Source organism: Hipposideros armiger, unplaced genomic scaffold (assembly GCF_001890085.2).
Source record: "Hipposideros armiger isolate ML-2016 unplaced genomic scaffold, ASM189008v1 scaffold_130, whole genome shotgun sequence".
NCBI lineage: Eukaryota > Metazoa > Chordata > Mammalia > Chiroptera > Hipposideridae > Hipposideros > Hipposideros armiger.
Genome location: NW_017731480.1, coordinates 2,052,210 through 2,064,617, shown reverse-complemented (window position 1 = coordinate 2,064,617; position 12,408 = coordinate 2,052,210). Strand labels below are relative to the sequence as shown.

Sequence of the window (12,408 nt, the reverse complement as noted above, 5' to 3'; positions counted from 1 at the left end):
AGCTGAAATTTTGAGTTAGTGAGGTTGAACATTTTTTGGCCGTTTGAATTTCTTTCTCTTTGAAATGCCTGTTCATATCCTCATCTTATTTCTTTATTTGGAAGCCAGCTTTTAAACATCCAAAGAAACCTAGCGATTCCTTATCAAATGCTTCCTTAGAGGATCACCACACAGGGATTATTTTAAAGAGGAGATAATGAGTGTATGGACATTGAAAGGTCCTAGTAAGACTGGTGACTTTGCATGAGACTCCTTTACAACATATTATATGATAAAAGAGGACTCTCAACCCACCCAAAAAGAAAAAGAAAAATTAAAAACTGAACTGGTGTTGCAAATATTATCTCATTAAAGCTACCTCTGCTTTCCATAAATGGAAAAATCTATTATACTAAGCTGGCATCATCTGCAATGCTTTGTGTTGTCCTTTTTTACTTTTTCACTTAACACAAGAAAATCAAATTGCCTTACTAGCTTTTGGTAAGTCAAGGAAGGAGACTGCAACTATGGATGATGGACAAGTTCCTCATGCTATTACTCTGGATCAAGGGCTTGATTAAAATGTGTCATTCTTGACAAAAGTACCAAGTATAAGAAAAAAATGAAAAATGACCCCCTCACTCCCAAAATCCATTCAATTCAGGATCTCTTCTCACAGCACCAAGAAATTGACTAAGTAGCTAAATATACTAATTCCTAATTCATCTTCAGAAACAGGTTTCAATTGGAATGTAATTTCAAGCTGCAGATCATGTCTTTCCTTTTTTAGACAAACAATAGCTTAAAAACTTGAAAAGCCATCACCTGGAACAGTACTTCTCAAACTACGTTAAGAACTACTTTTTAAAAAATTTCTAAACCTTTAAAGACTGAAACTTCTGTAAAATACAACTAAAATGAATGACAAAAATAAAATTAAATTTAAAAAAAGATATATAATACATGGCTAAATTTTTATTATTAACTTCAACACTTAAAACTACACTCAAATGACTATAAAAGTTTCTCATTGTTTATTTTCAATTTCTATAAGTAGCCGGCCCTGGACCAGTAACAAACGCTAGATGGACCAGCACCAGCCCCTAGACCACACTTTGAGAAGCAATAATCTAAAATCAACTGAGAGCTTTGAAATTCGATGAGGTCAAACACAGATAGATCACTTTGATCTTAATCACCCCTCTTACCCTTATCAAACCCCATGCCTGCCCCTCTCACCATTAAGTCATACATGTCTTATTGGTTTATATATGTACTATGTATGTATTGTTATATGGTAATGCCTGCCTGAATTAACATAAATGTAATGCTGGGAGGCACAGAACACAGTGATTAAAAATACATATTTTACCACTTTCTAGCTGTGTATCCTTGAACAAGTTACTTAACCTCTTTGTATCTCAGTTTAGTTATCTGCAAAATAGAGATAATCAACCTGGGTTGATGTAAGGATTAATTAGAATGCAATGTATACAGCTTAGAACAGTGCCTGGAAAGTAGTGCTACATAAACAATAGCAATTATTATTACAATAAGACAAAAATAATTGAAAAAAATCACATGGCTCTGGGCTTTCTAATAATCAATATAAAGAGGGAACTAAATGAGTTGTGTGATTTACAGTGTCCATTCAATAAAAACTGTCCAATATTTATAGAAGACAAACTGTTATAAAGACTAAGTCCTGAGGGAAATCCCACCTTTGGATCATCATAAAGTTGAATGTGCGATATGATAAAAATTCTCAACAGCTTTTCTAGGACATCATACAACAAATACACAACAAAAAATTCTGAGCACTTCTTATGGACAAGGCACCATGATAAACACTGCAGAGTATCCAAAGTTGAAAAACACATAGTCCTTGCTTTCAAGTGGTTATAAACTAACAGGGAAGATATATTATATATGCAAATAATTATTTTAAAATGCATAATGTAATAGCTACCCAAAAGAGTAGCCAGGCACAAGAGAAATTCAAAAAAACAAAGCTACACTTGAGAAAATCAGGAACAATGCCTTTTGCATCCCTATCTTCTCCTTAAACATAAAATTGAAAGGCCTATTCAGTACCAGTCAAAATACATCCAGGATCTGAGCCTATGGCCCCTTCTCTGGTCCCCGTCACTTCTTACTGAAATTTTGAGATGCCACTTTGCACTATATTATCTTTGAGATCTTAATATCCTTTTTGAGCTGCATGGCATCCTCATCTGCTCCCAGGTGCTACTTCTATGCTACTCTCCTCTTTACTCTTTAGAAACCAAAGAAGGCCCTCTGACCTCACAGCATACAGCACAGTATGTGTTAGGGCCTCAGAGGACAAACTGACTCGGGACTTGAGTAGTCATGAATATCCCCAGGCTACAAGGCTTCCTAGGAGCAACTGATGGTTAAAACACTAGCACTTAAATTTTTTAACAGAACAGGCCACTGTGAGATTCTGATACAAATTTGGCCCTCTCCCCAGAAAAATTTACATACACAAAAAATTTGAACAAAATTTCAGAGTTCAAAAACACCTCTCCCCTCTAGATTAAGATATACTGTCTGCAAGTATCACATTATCTGCACTAAAGTCCACTAGACTGATTCTTACTGGCTTTCTGTGATCAAGTCTGGGTTATACGACCACTCAAAATCAGTAGAACTTCCGTGAGGGTTATGGAAGTCACAAAAATGACTATGAGATTGATGTCATTAAAAAAGCTAAAATTGTGAAGGACTCCAAAGGGAAGACCACGGGTTTTATCAAATGATGGTGTTTCTCCCCACCTCCCCTCCCTGCAAAATTACCATGTAGAAAAGAATCCATAAGGGAACTGGTCTTAAAATGCACCATGCGCCATTTCAATGGCTCCAGAACCAATCCTATGTAGTAGGCAGCAACGAATTCTGCACAAGAGAAATAAATGTTTAATAAATAGTTGTTGCCTCTTCTGATTTGTTCATTTATTTTTATAGAACTCTACAAGGAACAATTTTAGCTGAATTTTGTCAAAGTTACATAGGCTTAACTTTGTTCAAGTTTAATATAACAACAACTCATTAAGCACCCACTGTGCTCAAGTACACAGGTGTCCACAAGGCCCAGCACTGTAGATTCTATGAATAAGTGTGGAATAATTCTGCTGGCACTGAGAGGCAATTGTTCTTACATAACAAGCCCCATTCTACTGCCTCTGGACATTCAAAGAGCCACTTTTCAAACCTCTTAATTTTTCATATACTCTTTCTAACATCTAAATTCTCTATACTCAGTTCATGCAACTTTGAATGGAAGTCCTTGCTTGAGGCTTTTTACAAATGAGTTAATACAAAATACACTGACTTTAAGGATAAGCACAGAGTTAAATCCTAAAAGAACATGCCAAAATAATTTTTAATGGAAAGAAAGCATCTATTAATAAAATCCTTTATCAACGTTGAGTTCACCTCTTTATGTTCCTTTGAAACAACCCATGCTGCAGTTTACCCACGTAGGGAACTAGATAGAAAACATTAATTCCACATCTCTTGGAAGGCTGAAAGAGTCTAAAAAAGACCTGGGAAGGCCAAAAATTATAAGCAACAAATGTCAAAGGATAAATTCAATCCAATATATAATATATATTTGCCCCCATTAAAACCTCTTTCACGATTTGAATTATTATTATTCTTTTTCTTCTCTGCATTAACATACTAATAAAGTCAAGAGGAATTACAGTCCTCTCAATCTCAAATTGCAGCTACTATTTAAAAATAACACACTAGTGGAACTTTGTATGCAATGAAGAAAGCTGACTTTCTTCAGCTTTACCGGATTATTGTGGAAGCAAGGGACTAGCGGAGAAAGAAAACCTGAGACTGACATGAGTTAGGCAGGCTAGGGAAAAAGGAAAAATCTCATTTATACAGCATCTTCTTTGTAGAAACCTAAAAAGGCTCTCATCTTTTCTTTCATTTATTCTCAAAACAGATAAATAAGACAACAAGGAAAATACATTCACATTCTACAGATGGAATAACTGAATTCCAGGGCAGTGTTTTTGAACGCAATGCCTGCATAGTCCAAGAGTTGTATGGAGTACCATAAGAAATAAAAAAGAATGGAAAACAATCCCTGCTCCCTGAGGTACTTATAATCTTTAAAGAAAAACTCACAACATAAAACAAAACAAAAAGAAAAAAACAAAGTTCTGTATATCAAGATAGATTAAGCACTATAAGAGTGATATAATGTTTGATGAAGATTGCAAAGAGAAAGATACTACATTCAGTGGGGTCCTATGAAGAAAGGGACAAAAAGGAAATACCATGTAAAAGAAGGAATTGGAAAGGAAGGTCATTTGTGACTAACACATCGCACTATGCAGGTAAGACATGTACTATGTGAGGAAAAATAGTCTAGTTTAGGGTGGAACATAGGTTCCATGAAGAGAAATACTGGGTGGAAAAAGACAACAGATGTTACAGAGGGTGAAAGGCTGTGGAAAGACCCCCAAGGAGAACATAAGTAGTCAATTAATTTACAGTTCCGAAGCCAGGTTCAATCTGACACGATGTCCAAAAACCTATAAAATCTATAAGGACATTATATTTTGTAAATAAGTGTTACTACATCAAACTAAAAAGCTTCTGCACAGCAAAGGAAATCATCAACAAAATGAAAAGACAGCCAACCAAATCGGAGAAAATATTTGCAAATCATGTATCTGATAAGGGGTTAATATCCAAAATATATAAGGAACTCATACAACTCAATAGTAAAAAAACAAACAATCCAATTAAAAATTGGGCAGAGGAACTGAACACACATTTTTCCAAAGACATGCAAATGGTCAACTGGTACATGAAAAGGTGCTCAACATCACTAATCATCAGGGAAATGTAAGTTAAAGCCACAATGAGACATAACTTCACACATGTTAGAATGGTTATTATCAACAAGACAACACATAACAAGTGGTGAAAGTGTGGAGAAAACGGAATACTTGTGCACTGTTGATGGGAAAGTAACACTTGTGCACTGTTGATGGAAAACAGTATGGAGGTTCCTCAAAAAAGTAAAAATAGAAGCAGCATATGATCCAGCAATCCCTCTCCAGGGTACATAACCAAAGGAAATGAAAACAGGATCTGAAGAGATATCTGCACCCCATGTTCACTGCAGCTTTTTCACAATAGCCAAAACATGGAAACAACTGAATGCATAAATGGATGAATGACTAAAGACATGGTATATACAATGGAATACTTTTATTAAGCCATGAGAAAGAAGGAAATCCTGCTGTTGGTGACAACTTAAATGAAACTGGAGGGCATTATCCTAAGTAAGTCAGACAGACAAAGATGAATACTGTATGATACCACTTATATGTGTAAACTAAACAGAGAGAAACAGAGAGTAGAGTGGTGGGGTGGGGGTCAGGGGTGAAGGGAATGGTGACTGTTGGTCAAAAGGTACAAACTTCCAGTTTTAAGATTAACAAGTTCTGGGGATCTAATGTACAGCATGGTGATTATAGCTGATAATGCTGTATTACTATATACTTGAAAGCTGCTGAGAGAGATCTTAAATGTTTTCACAATGAAAAAGAAATAGTAATTAAATGGTGGGATGAAGACATTAACTAATGCTATGGTGGTAACCATTTTGCAATATATATCAAGTCAAAATGTTACGTACCTTAAACTTACACAATTTTATATGTCAATTACATCTCAATAAAGCTAAAAAAGTTTATATTTTGCTTGATTACCAGTAAATCACTTTTTAATATAATTCTATGATAATTAGAATCCCACTTGCATGTGTTATTATTGTTAAATGCAGTAATATCATATATCTTGCTTCCATGTGTGAATCCATACTAGGTGTTTTATTTAGTCAGGAAATAGGATAAAATATTTTAGTTGATGTACACTACATAAACTCTATGATGAGAATGTTAAATATTTAATTAAAAGGGCTATCAAGACTAACATTTATTAAGAGTTAATCTTAATGAAATGAACCCAGATGATATGAAGCGTCTTCTATACTATACTATAGTATACTATAGTATACTATACTATACTATACTATACTGTACTATACTATACCAGATTAAGGAGACAACAAAGATAGAGTGCTATAAAATTTAGGATCACGATATCTATAATACATAGCTATCGTAATTCACTTTATCAACATTGCCCAGCAAAAGCTAAATAAATTAGCCAGGGAACTGTCAGCTTACAAGGTGCCTTACAGAGACTCCCTGTCATTTTTTATTTAAATACCTCCATCAAGCCCTATCAATCCACCTCTTCAGGGTCCCCTCTTTACCTTTCCCACTGCGACGCCCCAGTTCAGGTCCTCAGAGTCTTTCCTCTCGCCTCGTATCTCAGTTTGCAGTTTGAATTCATTTCCAGAGTTCCACTTGTCTATTCCGTATCTCCCATTACAATAGTTCAACCTAATGATCTTGAACTTCCCTTTCAACTGTACAATTCTGTCATTCCTTTTGCAAAATCCTTCAATGTAGTAGCTTTCAAATTTATTTCACTATAACAATTTGTTTAACACTAGGGAAGTATATATATGATGTCACAGCCTAGCATACATAACACACACACATGCACACACACACTTTTCACTAAATAATAATTAACCTTACTATGTACAGTGAATTTTGATATTTTTTATTTTATTCAAGTCTCTTTCATTAAAAAAAAATGACTGTGACCAATTAAACTGGCTTTGGAAAATACTGCCTTTGCAATAATCCTTGGCCTAAAATTTAAGAAACTCTCTTTTGGCTTCAAACAACCATTCCAGACTTACTTCCCACTCCTCCTTAAACTCTGAGTTCTAGCCAATTGGAACCACTTGCTACTTCCCTAATATATCTCATAATTTCCTGCTTCCATGACATTGGCTAAGCTGTGCCCTTAATTTGCAATATTCTCTTAGCCATTCTCCCATACCTGCCTCGTCAAAACTCAAACAACCTTCAAGGGTATCATATGTAATTTCCCCTATAAAGCATCTCCTGATCCCTAACACGGAAGACTTTCTCCTCTCAATTCCCGCTAACCCCTTAATTACACACACTAATGGTAACGCTACCCTGTGTTAGTTTCTTTGCGTTTATGTTTTATTTCCTCAGGGTCTGTGAAGACAGAGACCGACCTGTACATCTTTTGATTCTGTAGTACTGGTATATTATTAGCATCCAATTAATATTTGCAGAATAAGAGACATAAAAATGTTTCTAAATGGTAGTAGTATATGTTAAAGTTAATAGTAAAAGTCAAAGTCAACTAGCACATCCTTTTGATTCCCTCAATTTTTTCTCTTATCAGCATGTCACAGAACAAGCCCCTATTGAATCATCTCTTACCAATAAAAAAAACTCTAAACATTTATTGATAGTATCATTGTTTTTTATGGCAATTTTATGATTTAGGCACTACAAATTTACAGAATGAAGACATTCCACATTTAAAAGGGAAAGTCGATATAAAATGATCAAGATCTATCATATTGTTATGTGGCCATCAATAAAGTCTTGTGCAACAAAAAATGTAAGGGCGACAATAAAGTAAAAAGTGATTCATACTTATAAATCTTGGTAATGTGTTCTTGACAATTAATATCATTTAATAGTGAATATAACAAAGACAAGGTAAACTACAGATCTAGAAATGAAGAAAAAGACTATAGGACAGAAACACACATCTAGAGTCTTGGGCAACACAACTAGAAGTAGACACCTACCAAGGTTTCTTAAAAAATACACATGGTAGCATAGTCAGGATAAAAGAAAAAAAGTCAATAAGACACAGATGCCAGAGACTGAAAAAAATAAAGAAAAAAAACTGAAACACAAGTCAAACATACTCAACACACTTTGAAACACAGAGAAGACAATAAGATAGAAGTCTGTAGTTTGCAGAGGAAAGGAATACAAAGACATGAAAGTAAGTCAGTTGGTGAATTTATAGAGGCACCGAATCAGGCAAAACATAAAATGAAAGAGTACATATGTGCATATGTAATATACATACAGAATCATTGATGCCATGTGGAGAAAGTTGAAGGTTGAAAAGACTGAGTGCTGGTTTTGCTAGAATGAGGGAGTCAGAGTTTCTAGACGTTAGGGGGAATCTACAGACGAAGACTCTAGACCTGTGATACATTACACACTGTAACAATGCACAAGGATCGTCCAACATTTTAGTTCCAGATGGATCGTCCATTGTGTACTTTCTCATACATGCTTGACTTTATTATCTGCAAGAGCCAGAGATGGCACAGCCTCAACAAAGCCACACCTGGGAGTCAAAATGACACCGGTCTGTGCTGATTCCAACCCTTCCTGTTTGAAGCCTAGAATCAATACTAGCAAAGCATTTCTTTTGCCAAGGGACCAGGTTTAATGTCCAAAATCTTGGGAGCTGACAGGGCTTGAGGCAAGCTGTGCAATGCTGAAGAGCCAGGAGCAATCTGTACAAGGCTATGTGCCTGTTTAATTAGCACTGTGTCTGGGTCCTCGCTGCAAATCTTAGGGCCATCTTATATGCTCTTCCCACTCCAAACTCTTTGGATTTCTATCAAGTTGCCCAACGATCTAGAGTTTCTTTCCCCCAAGATCCAAAGTGAAAAGAGATCCACAAAGTAATTTTCTATCATAAAAAGCAGGTTTTCTAACATGTAGATATCAAAAATGATTTGAAAAAGTATCTGCTCAGCACTTCCATAAAATAGTTGGCAGCTAGAAATTATTCTTGGTACTCTTAGTGCTGATACTGCCAAATCTGACTGGATACCTGATTTTGAAGTTTTACTATCATGCCCATTCCATTTAAGCTTCTAAATGGAAAAACAAAAATAAAATAAATTTACCAACAGTTTTACATCATATTCTGTAACAGTGTTATGCTTCCTCTGCATTAGATAAATTATTCCATAAAAAAAACTTGTTAAATTTTGGACTAATTTGTTCAACAATCCTTGAAAAGCCAGCCATATGACAGGAACACTGCTGGACAATAGAGATATAAAAATAAAGAGCTCTGAGCATGTCTATGAGGGTCTTACAACCCAGCAAGAGGCAGCCACATAAACAATCCTAGTAGTGTCCTGAGAAGCACAATAGAGGTACAGTCTAATGCATTTGGACTTTAATAGTGGGTTATTTAAGAATGCATACAGATCAACTGACAACAATGTGGTAGAAGGGCTGCATGGAGCACTGGGCAATATTGAGGGTGAGTCGACTCATTAGGAGACTCTTGCACAGTACAGATGAAAACCCAGTAACAATGGGAATGAAATCAAAGGCTCACATTTCCGAAGTCATAGAAATAATATCAACAAGGCCTAGAGATCTGATGGTGGTGGCTGAGATGGGAGGGGACTGACAAAAGAAACCCTAGTAGTGAGGCCCAGGTTAGCCTTAGGTGGTGGGACAAAAGATGATGTTTTTAACTAAGAGGGAAGGACAGGAAATGGAGTAAGTGTGTGCAAAAGTAAATAAATACATAAATAAATAATAATAACAACAATAATGAATAAATTTTAAACTTGTTGAGTTTACCATGCCTATATGATATTAAGGTGGAGAAATCACAAGCAACTGAATATACAGGTCCTAGAGCATAAGCTTACCATTGTGGCCCCAATGATCAACTAGTTTTGAAAGTAGGCAAGAAGGAAAAGGGAGAGGGGGAAAAAGGGAGAGAAGTGGGGGAAGGATGGAGAAACAGGAAGAAGGAGGATGGGAGGGAGACACTGAATAAAGAGCCATCTAGGATGGTTTGTAAGCAGTTGGACCTATTTATTTTCAGGAAACGTGTTGCTCTTTGCCCCCCTGTCACTGTTCATCTTTATACCAACAACAGTTTGCTTTATATTTGGAGATTCACCTTTCCCACAGTGGGTTCTATTGTTTCCACAGAACCAAGAGACTCCATCTCTTGCTCCAGGAATAGCGTGTGATCTAGGCCTGCCCAATTGAATGGAATCATCTTCTCTCAACAATGACTGGCCCATGGATAATACAAGTCAGGACACTGAGTGACAGTGCAACATAACTAGATTTTTCTTTGACCCATTAAGAATATGGGAGCTTTTTCTACTAGATTTGAACCACAAAGAATGTAACTGGGAGCCATCTTCTAGCTACAAGGTTTCTGACTGAGAATAGAATCAACAGAAAACAGAGTCAAGAGACAGAAATGGGGAAATGGGGAAGGGGTAACTTTGATTATATAATTTGTGTCCTCTATCTAGTCTACTAGATGCCAAAGTTAAATTATTGTCAAGAAATCCTCTTTATTTAGACCAGCTTAAAAATGAATTTCTGTTTCTGGGAATCAAAAGAATTCTAACCAATACAAAAAGTACAGTGGCAATGATGTTTACTAAAAATATTAAATTAAAATCTGTTTTTAAAAAGCATTCATTTATTTATAAGCCTTTCTATCAATAGCAAATATTCCATTTAAAAAAAAATTTAAAAAGGCAGTTATTCATTTATTGTTGTATTCAAATTACAAGTGTTCATTAAGGAACTCAAGGTCATCAACACCAAGGTACCTAATGAGAAAAAGAAGAGAAGTATCAAAGATTAGGAGAGAAAGACTGAAATTGAATATTCAACTTCAGGAAGAATATTAATTACATTAAAATCAAATTATCACAGATTTCTCAATCAAGAGATTCCATTAAAATGAAAGCAAAGGTATGTCCCCGCCAAACAAAGAGAACAGGGTGGGTGGGGGGGGGGTGGCAAGGGAGACAACAATAGTAAAAGGATTTCAATTAATTTTGAGTCAGAAAGCAGATGAAGAAGGAATGATGACTGATAAATCACTCAGGACGCTATAACCTACTGTTTGCATAAAAAAAGAAGGAAGCCAAGAAAGGAACCGAACCAGGCCACAGAACTCCAGGAATAACAAGCATGAGATACAAAGCTGGAAAAATTCTACAGACAACAGCGTTCATAGTCAGCAACCAAGACATTTGAGAAAAGCCTACAACATGAAAGAGAACATAAACATAAGAAAAAAAAACCCACAAAGAAAACATAAATGTTTCAGGGAATGTAAGATAATGTTTAAAAGCTCTAATCTGTATGTTAAGAAGGATGTGGGGATAGTACACCAAGAAGGAGAAATAGGTTGTTATAAAAATGGAACAATCCATAAACAAGTTCAGTTCTTGGCTATATGACTGCCAAAATAAAATATGTGAGAAAAGATAAGAGATACGAAGTTTCATGTTTAGGAGGTCTAACATCTGATCAATGAGAGTACCAGAAAAAGGAAATAGAGGAAGTTGAGGGGAGCAAATTATTAAACAAATAACGCAAGAGCATTTCCCAGAGTTGTCCTCATACCGCAGTTCAATTCACTCTGCTATTTTTTTGTGTGTGAGACTTGACATCAGGTTTTCTTCCCGCAAGAAAAAAAAAGGCCGTATCAGTTCTAGGCCTCACATCCACACATCCCTCTGTACAACAGAAAGAGCTTATCTTCTGCCAACCATCCATCATCCTAGGCTTCATTCTATTTGGTACAACGTAGGTTAACAACACCATCCCTGATCCAATCACTATGGTTAAGAGAATGCCATGTTGTCACCGACTTTCACTTGGATCAATGCCATCCCTGAACCAACATCAAGGGAAAGAGGACAAGGATACGCTGCTACTCAATAGGAAGATGTGCAAGGAATGCAGGGGAAGCAACCTTCAAGGTCCAGTGCACTGTTGTGACATTTCAGTATACCCAGCATAAAGGCACAATCATAGAAGTTAACAGAGAGGAAAAACAAGTCAGCTCAAAAAGGAACAAAAATTACATCAGCATCAAACTTGTCATCAGCAAAATGCTAGAGGATCATGAAGGAACACCTTCAAAGATTTGAGGAAGAACGGCTTTCAATCTAAAATTTTAAATTCAACCAATGTATCAATCAAATGTGAGGGCTGAATAGGAACATTTTCAAAATATAAGGATTTGAAAGTACCTTCTCTAAGGAAGTTCCTTAAAGATGGACTCCACTGAAATAAGGGAATAAATCAAGAAAGAGAAAGATATCAGATCCAGTAAGAACTGGCTCCAAACCAGTGGAGAAAGAAAGAATATAGTGATCCTTAAATATATTTGCTATAGAGATATGGTATTTATAGGTGTCTTTCAGTAACTACTACATTGCTTATGTGACTTAAAAACACACACAGAATTTGAAAATTACTGTATTTTCAGGAAATAATACAAATTATCTATATGCCAAATTATTCCAGGTAAGAACCAAAGTGACATTTTAATATTAAAGAAATTCTAAAGCATATAAAACTAGCTGTATGAAAACCAGGTATTTTGCAAACAGCTTGGAAAGATTTTATATATATATATATATATATATATATA

At 35.7% G+C, this 12,408-nt stretch overlaps 1 protein-coding gene across 1 annotated transcript in view; it reads right to left on the bottom strand.

Annotated features, from left to right (window-relative positions):
* DPH6 (diphthamine biosynthesis 6) overlaps positions 1-12,408 on the bottom strand; it is a 33,226-nt gene that overhangs the window by 2,940 nt on the left and 17,878 nt on the right. The window lies entirely within an intron of this gene.